At 35.6% G+C, this 8,199-nt stretch overlaps 1 pseudogene; it reads left to right on the top strand.

The window, feature by feature from the left end:
- Positions 1 to 6,299: 6,299 nt before the first annotated feature.
- LOC149261728 (uncharacterized) lies at positions 6,300 to 7,682 on the top strand (annotated as a pseudogene).
- The last annotated feature ends 517 nt before the right edge of the window (positions 7,683 to 8,199 follow it).

Below are 8,199 nucleotides of genomic sequence, written 5' to 3' on the forward strand. Positions count from 1 at the left end.
TCATAATGTCTTTGATGGATTATGGAGGTTGTAACAAGTTATGGGCAGAGGCTGGGATTCTGGGCTAGAAAAGTGGCTCAAATCCTAGGGACGTTGGCACAGGTTTGGTGAGAAGAGTCCATAGACGCTGGCTCATAGGCTTGTGCGAGTGACTTTGGGTTTTTGGACGCTGTCATGCCTATAAAATGAGAGCACCTAGGGGTTAAAAGGCTTAAAACATTAGTCCGACTTAGGGGCAGGAGGTCTGAGTGGCTGAAATGTCTCTTAAGGGTGTTGTTGCTGATGTGGAAGGGTTTGTTTGATGCCTTCCGTCAATTCCATTTCCTTAATGATAGCAAGGAGGTTGAATCACTTATAGTGGCCTGTCTCGTCGCATGTTTAACCCGACTGGATGGTTGCTTGGGTAGACCTGGGAGGAGGGGGTGTTACACATGGATTTTATTATTGTCTATAAATAGGGTGATGTTACCAAATGTTTTAGGAGGATAAATATCTAGCGATGCTACTCCTACCTAGGGATACTAACACAAATGACAGAATCTACTAGGCAATCAAATCCTCCTAGTTAGGGAAAGCAACTGGGGAACCTATTGTATTTCCTTGAGTAAAGGTTATCTCTTAGTACATTAGACACATTGATGTAGTTAATATATTGATCAAAGATACAAGCAATAACATTATTGTATAATTTTATACATCCATCTTACAAAAATATTATAAAATCCCTGCATCAAAGCTTGACCTCATGGAATAATGTATGCTAAAATTCCCATTTGACTATAGATAAGTGATGAAGGGTTGATGGGTACCTAGGGCATTGTTCAGGGCAAGTTGAAAAACAACTTAGCCCATGAGATTGTTAAGAATATCTTACAAAATTGTTTTGGCCTTCCTTAGTAGCATATATGGGCCAAAAGATGCCATGAATTTCAAATAATCACATGTGCCACTACTATAAATAATTACTAAAAGTGACACAATGTTCAATTGGGAAGGCATTCTCTACACTACTTTAGAAAAAACCATTTCAGTTCCCAAATGCACAGTGCCTAGGACACATCCTACATTTCACATAGCTTCTTACTTGCTAGACATTGTTTGTGCAATCTATGTTTTCTAAGGTACGAGATGGCAATGGTAATTCAATGACCCCTCTTTACACATCTATTATCAAACTTATGGGAGCATAAATACTAGATTCATTATCAAAAAATATATAAACAATTCCTAATTCCTGTATATTAGCTATTATTATGCACTTGAACATAATGTATGTCTAAAAGGGCATTGCAAGCAATAAGAAAATTAAGTGACTAATATATCATGGAGAAAGGGAGACACATCAAAGTTTATGAGACCATGAAAGCACCCCATTTATTCCCAAAGTTTATACCATGTAAGTTAGCTCTCCAACAGGTTACATATTATACATTAGTACATGGAGATGGGGCAACCTTATCTCAAGATAAAAAGTTATCTTGGCCCTCCACTTCCATTATATGTAGGATCATGCAATTTAAATACAAGAAGGAGACAACCATAAAAGTAGAAGCCTTAGAAGGTTTCTATTTTGGGGAAGAAATATTCCACAAACATGACCCCTTACACATTAACAACTAACATTGTAAAGCATTCAAAATAACTAGCACTACCATAATGAAGTACGCTAGGGAGAAAACTTGGTATATAGTAGGGTCATTAACTATGATGACATCATGTTCAAAAAGGGAGGTAGCTCAGGACCTAAAAAAGACAAGTTAGAAAGGTAACCCCTAGAAAAGGAAAGCATAGCAAAGGAATTTGCGACTAAGGTAGTAATAGAAAAAGAAATATTGGAAAAAGAAGTTGAAGCACTAAGGCTTCAATAGGAAGTAGATGATAGAAAGAAGCAAGAATAATACAAAATGAAGAAAATGGAAGAATAACATGGAAGAATAATAAAAGAGCAAGAGGAAAAGGTAAATGAGAAGAATAAGAGAGGGATCAAAAATTAAAAGAAGATAATGAAGCTAAAGCAAGCTTTGTACTTGCTTATTTGCTTATGCATTTCTTCACAATAGTACCCTCATTCCAACAATGCCAATATTCTCTGTTGTTCTAGGTCGATAGCCTAAGGAAATTCATGACACTTCGTTATGAGTTCCTTCTTGAGTTTGGATGACTTGGGGACATAGATCCATTCACCAAAATACAAGATTGCATTGCTTGTCCAAAACTTTCATGCATTTCCTTCCTTCACCCACTTGATTATGTTCAAAGCCATGGGATCCAAGCATAATCTCTCGTTAATCTTCTCTCGAAGATCCATTAAGGCTTGAGTTTGACTACCCATAGCGCTGACAACTCATCCTTCTCTAAGGTTGCAAATTGAAGAGTCCTACTCAAGGTGTTGGTAATTGTGTTCAACCCACTCAATCGATGCTCAATTGCTTCATTTTGAGGCATGTTGAAGAGCACCCAACACAATTTTGAAATCAACTGCTTGGAGAAGTTAATCTTTGATACCATCTACCATGGACTTAATTGTCTTGCCCAATTTTTTTTGTTTCATCATCTCTATTTATGTGGCACTATGTTGCCTTAGATGTAGTATGATTGTAGGTTTAGACTATACTTATAAGTTTTAAAAATATTTTTTCTATTATATCTTATTATTTTAATTTAAATTATTTGAGTAAAAAAATATAAGCAATATATATACACTCTCGAGGGAATTGAGAACTCAGTTGGATTAGGCTTGCCTTAGGTGTACTTACCCTTCCTTCAAACACATGTTAGTCAGTTCACGGGATTGAATATGGTTCTTTCAACACTCACATAAATGTACATAACATAAACTTGCCAAATAAAGTAAACCAAAAAGAAATTTAAATTTAATATTATTATATAGGAATAACTAAAATTAATTTGAAAATAGATAATAAAATAATAAAAAATTAAAATTAATTTGAAAAAATAAGATAAAAATTATTATTATTATTATTTTACTAGCAATTGTCCCAAAAGGTACAATGAGAGGCCGATAGGATTATTAAAAGGAGGAAACCTCTATAGATAGGCAACGAAACTATTGAACATGGTAATTGAAAAGCGGCGAATTACATTTGCAAATATTAAAACAAATCACTTACATTGGTGGTTCACATTATAACTAAAACATTAATTAAAACAAATCACTTACATTGGTGGTTCACATTATAACTAAAACATTAAGTAATTGTAAGATGCTTTTCATAAGATGCGAAATAATGGACAAAAAGCCAATCCGGGAAAAAAGCATCTCATCCTTCTTGACATTGCAAGAACCCTAGTAGCTTCATTAAATAGTTGAGGCAAGATACAAATAACAGAATTACCTCTCCTCCTCCATGCCTAAAAATTGCTTCCTTTGCATGTTCCAGAATTTAACTTTGTCAGATATGGATTGTCATTTAACCATTGCTTCCTCTGCTCTGTTTCTTTGGCACCTGAACCTTGTTTTCCATGGAACAAAGAGCGATTGGCTAGTTCACGGGAGCATCAATGCACTCTCATCATCCCAAATAGAACAAATCCATTGAAAAGTAGCATAAAATATTGTTATCAAGCAGCAAAATCTGACCTTCATGATGACCTGTATATGCAGAAATGGTCCTCCTATTTCCTCATTTCTTGTATTGAAACACACTGTTTTCAGTTTAAAGAATGGGTATTTGCATATTAGATATGTTTGGGTTTGTACGTATATCTCATGTAATAAGGCACTGATGAATGCCCGTCACATAATGAAGCTCGAAAACCAGAAACGATGATGATCATTTCCCTTTTGAAAATGCTCCTTCTTTCACATTCAATAGAACATCAAGGTAGTTGCATGACTGACATGTTGTGGGAATCATATTACCACTATTGCTTTCAAGGCAAACGTTTCTTGAAACAGTACTAACAAATATCGTATATCTTTTTTAGTATAATCTGTAGAATTTTGAAACTTTTCCAACATTTCCTGTGAACTCTCATCAGGGAAAATAGATATGACAGATATTCATATAGAGATAACTTAGATCAACATCATGACATACAATTAGTCTCCTAAATTAAGAAAAAATATCATCCTGTACAAAGGTAATTATTCCATATACCATTATTGGCTCTGACTTTTAAGTTTTCACCTAAACTGAGAATCTTCCAATGCTAACATAAACAAAACAAAGGTAACATTTGTCATTCTGTATTGTTGTTCTGTACAAAAGTGGTTTTGAGGGGAATATCAATGGAAGAAGGCTAAACACTACGTTTTTATCCTTTTCCAGTTTTCCATCAGCCAAATCGAGCCAGTCAATCTTTGTCAAAACTGCAAGTTTGAATCAGTAAAATTGTTCGTTTTAATATTCCCACTCAAAACCACTTTTGTAAAAATTAACATCTGATATGTGCAATTCCATCAAAACCAAAACGATTCTTGCTGGATTTAGACTACAGCATAGTAAAGTCAAAAGATTTCACTAAAGACAGGAATTACATCCTCCGCTGATATACATTTTCCCATTGTAGGTTCCACCATGATAAGTAAGTGACATGATTATAGACCCATTTCCTGCCTGTTGTCTGTCTTAAAACTGCATGCAACCTTTCATTTATGCCTGGATATATTGCATATTATTTTTTTCTTTATTGATTTTGTTATGAGAAGCTAAGGGTATGCATACTAAGTTTCCTTTATACCCACTCTGTTTTCTACAAATTTTACTGTTCCAGTTTATATGAATATAAAAGATGTTTTGGTTCTGGTAGATTCAAAATATTTGACTGTGATTAATATGCTTGACATTATACATTTTCGAAAATCTTCCCGTCATGGGTTAACATGATATACTAATTGAGGCTTGAAATTGTGTGAGACTGGAGAATGCATTGCACTCATGCAAATCTTCCTTGATGGATTTTGTGATGACAGGTACTGGGACATGCACATTTCCACAAAGGTATATACTAAGGAACCGCATTCCTCCTATCATTTGTTCTTTTTTTTGTTCTGCATCCATGTTTGAGCCCTGTAGCATCTTCATGATGCTTGCCTCCAATTGAAAAGATATGAAATGTGGATACACTTGAGTGATTGTAGCCACATCATGTATCTGTCAGTTGTCCAAAAAAGCCAAATTGTTCTAGAGTCACATGCCTTGATAGAGTTGCTTTGAGCCTGCTGGCAATGATTTTAGAAATCATTTTGTAGGTTGTGTTACATAATGATATGAGTCGAAAGTCAAAAAAGGTTGAGGGCTTCTCAGTATTTGGGATGAGTGCTACGAACATAACATTGGTCACCCCTGATATTTTGCATTTTGACCTAGATTCCTCTACCAATTCTATGAGCTCCCTTAACATAATGTCTTGAAAATGTAAGAAGAGCTCCGTCAAGCAACCACTTGGTCATGGACTCTTCTCCTTTGTCATCGATTTCAGAGTGCCCAACACCTCCTATTCAGTTATTTTCCTCTCCAAGTGTGCATTCTCCTCTGCAGTTACCATGGAAAAAAATAAATCTATAAACTCTTTCTGGCAATAAAAACAAAGTCCTTCTCTGGCCTTACATAAACTACTAAAATAGTGGATCGCTTCCCCTTAATATCATTTTGTGAAGAAGGTATGCTACCTTCTTCGTCTTTGATGGGCAATATGACATTTTGTTTTTTTTCATGTGAGAAACAAATGCATGTGTCATCTATGATTAAAGGTTTTGTCTCATCCTTTGTCAATGAAAAACACAATTGCCTAATCTGGATTCCTAAGGTGATCGATATCTCAGATGATAAAATGAGAAATATATTTTACTTTTCAGTCCATGAATATTTGTTAAGCACTTAAACACTTGAGCCCTGAGTATTAGTCAATCCTGGGGCACATATCATGAGTAGGGTACATGCCCTGTGTGTCCAACTGATGTGGCCAATGGCTAATGTCCCCATATGTTGTCATTTGTCAATTATTTTCAAACTATCAATAGTTGGATCTTAATGCACTATGTATGATCTATGGTGTATTCTTGCACATTTTATGTGTTACAATTCTTTGATTTATTTCTATTATTTGCACACGTACACACATCATCGGAAATAAATCGCTAGGATACTCCCAGACACTTTTCCCCATTCTAAGCATGCCTGACTTTGTGGGAATCAAACTTGGGACTTCCACAGTCTGTTGGAGTACTAATAATGTCCTGGCAATATTGGCACCAACCCATTGAACTATATATATATATATATAGAGAGAGAGAGGGAGAGTGACCTTCAATGGAATTCTTTTCTTTGATATGCTTTGCACTATTGCAGATAGATTATAGTTGGTGGTTCAGAACCCGTTTGCTTTCAAATATAATTTCCCGTTGGTGCAATATCTGATTACAGAGCTAGTTGGATCAAGATGAATCCAAGCCTCTCACTGGATGAGAAATGGTGGTTACAATTTCAGCCTGACTTTCAAGGGAAGATCAATTTTGGTTGTGACTCTTTGTACAGTAGGAAATTGAGCATCACTGAAGCTCAATTACCTGCATGTACAGACTCAGATTTGAGTAATTGTTCCAATGGACAAACATGTGGACAAAGCAAAAATGATACATGCTGCCCACGGGAAGTGAATGAGGAAAACTCTGCCTTTAACAAAGTCAAGAAAGTGAATGGAAGTAAAGATCATACAGCTTCAGCTGTTGATGGTTGTCAAGATCAGGCATGGACAATGGATAAGTTGATGGATGGTACTGGGCTTGAAGGTTCCATAAACCACTATCTGAACTGTACAAATGCAAAATCTTATGAGAAGGGTGGAATTAGGTGGTGTAGAGCTGATCAAAGGGAGCTTGCAAAATTGTGATCTGGCACGGGAGTGCACCTTTTAAAAGCAGTGACAAATTTAAAGAGATGGACATGTCTAAATCCAAAGATGCAGTTTTTTCAACTTCTGTTGGCAGGTTCAAATCTCCATATCAAGAAGAGAAGGGCTTGAACTCCTTGTTACTTTATGGCCATTCACCCTCAACTTCAGAAGCCACCGAATCAGAAGTTGCCCATAAATCATCCTCCACTGATTACCGAGAGAGAATCATTAGGTGAGTTTGGTTGCCCCATGATGTCTCATAAAATACTATTTTTCAAAGGTGCGTAAAATATACTTGATAAGCAGGGGCATTTTTGTCTTTGTAATTCTTGTTCTTTGCAAAAGCTAATATGTATATTTACAAAAAATCTCTTTCACAGAACGTGAACAAAAGTCCATGATAAATTGGCAAACTATATTGGCACATCCATTCAATGTCCACTTTTTTAAATATTCTGGGTTGCCATACAATTTTCAGTTCCTTTTGAGTCTTAGAGAGTTTATAAACATGCAATACATGGAGAACCCTGCATTAAAGATATAGTGATAACCATAACATGAAGGTGTCATTGACAAAGGCTTCTTGCTAATAAATCTGGGTATTGGTAATTTATTCTTATTTTCTTGGTGGCTCAAGCTAGTCATTATTGTTTGGCAGATACAATCGCAGGTTAACCAGCTCCGATGGAGAAACAGAATATCTGGAAGCTGATTATACCAGGAAGTCAGACTTATTGGATGCTCTTCGACATTCACAGACTCGGGCTAGAGAAGCTGAGAAAACATCATATAACAGTTTTCTGAATTAAATTTCATTAATTCATTTAGAAATTGATTATACAGATATTTCATGTCTACAGAATATCTTCCTAAAAACATATAGAACACATAAGAAGACTCTATTAAATCTATGAGAAAAATGGATTGTCAACATGATGAGGAAGAAATGGCATTGTTGTCTAAAAACTGTATGCATATTTGTTGCACGGACAAGATTCATTTGTGATTTCAGAAATGGAATTATTTACATGCCGAACATGCAAGAGATGGTTGCAGAACTATTTCAAGCCAAATGTTTAGCCATAAAATACCAAAGTTCATATATGTATACTACAAGGAAAAGAGAATGCCCAACCAATTTACTGATTACATTCACAGTCATACAAAACTCTGTAATTCCATGATTTGCATAAATAGATCTTGACAGAACGAGAACAAAACAACAGAGTTTGGTCCAGAGCTAAAATGCTCAACTTCCGTAATAATCTGAAGATCCTGAAGTCGACAGGGACAAGTCACTCTAGACATGGAGATGTGTTTGGAAAGATATAACTAAACATA

Source organism: Pinus tabuliformis, chromosome 6 (genome assembly GCF_031772625.1).
Source record: "Pinus tabuliformis cultivar Carrire ecotype Pingquan chromosome 6, CPIR1, whole genome shotgun sequence".
Lineage (NCBI taxonomy): Eukaryota > Viridiplantae > Streptophyta > Pinopsida > Pinales > Pinaceae > Pinus > Pinus tabuliformis.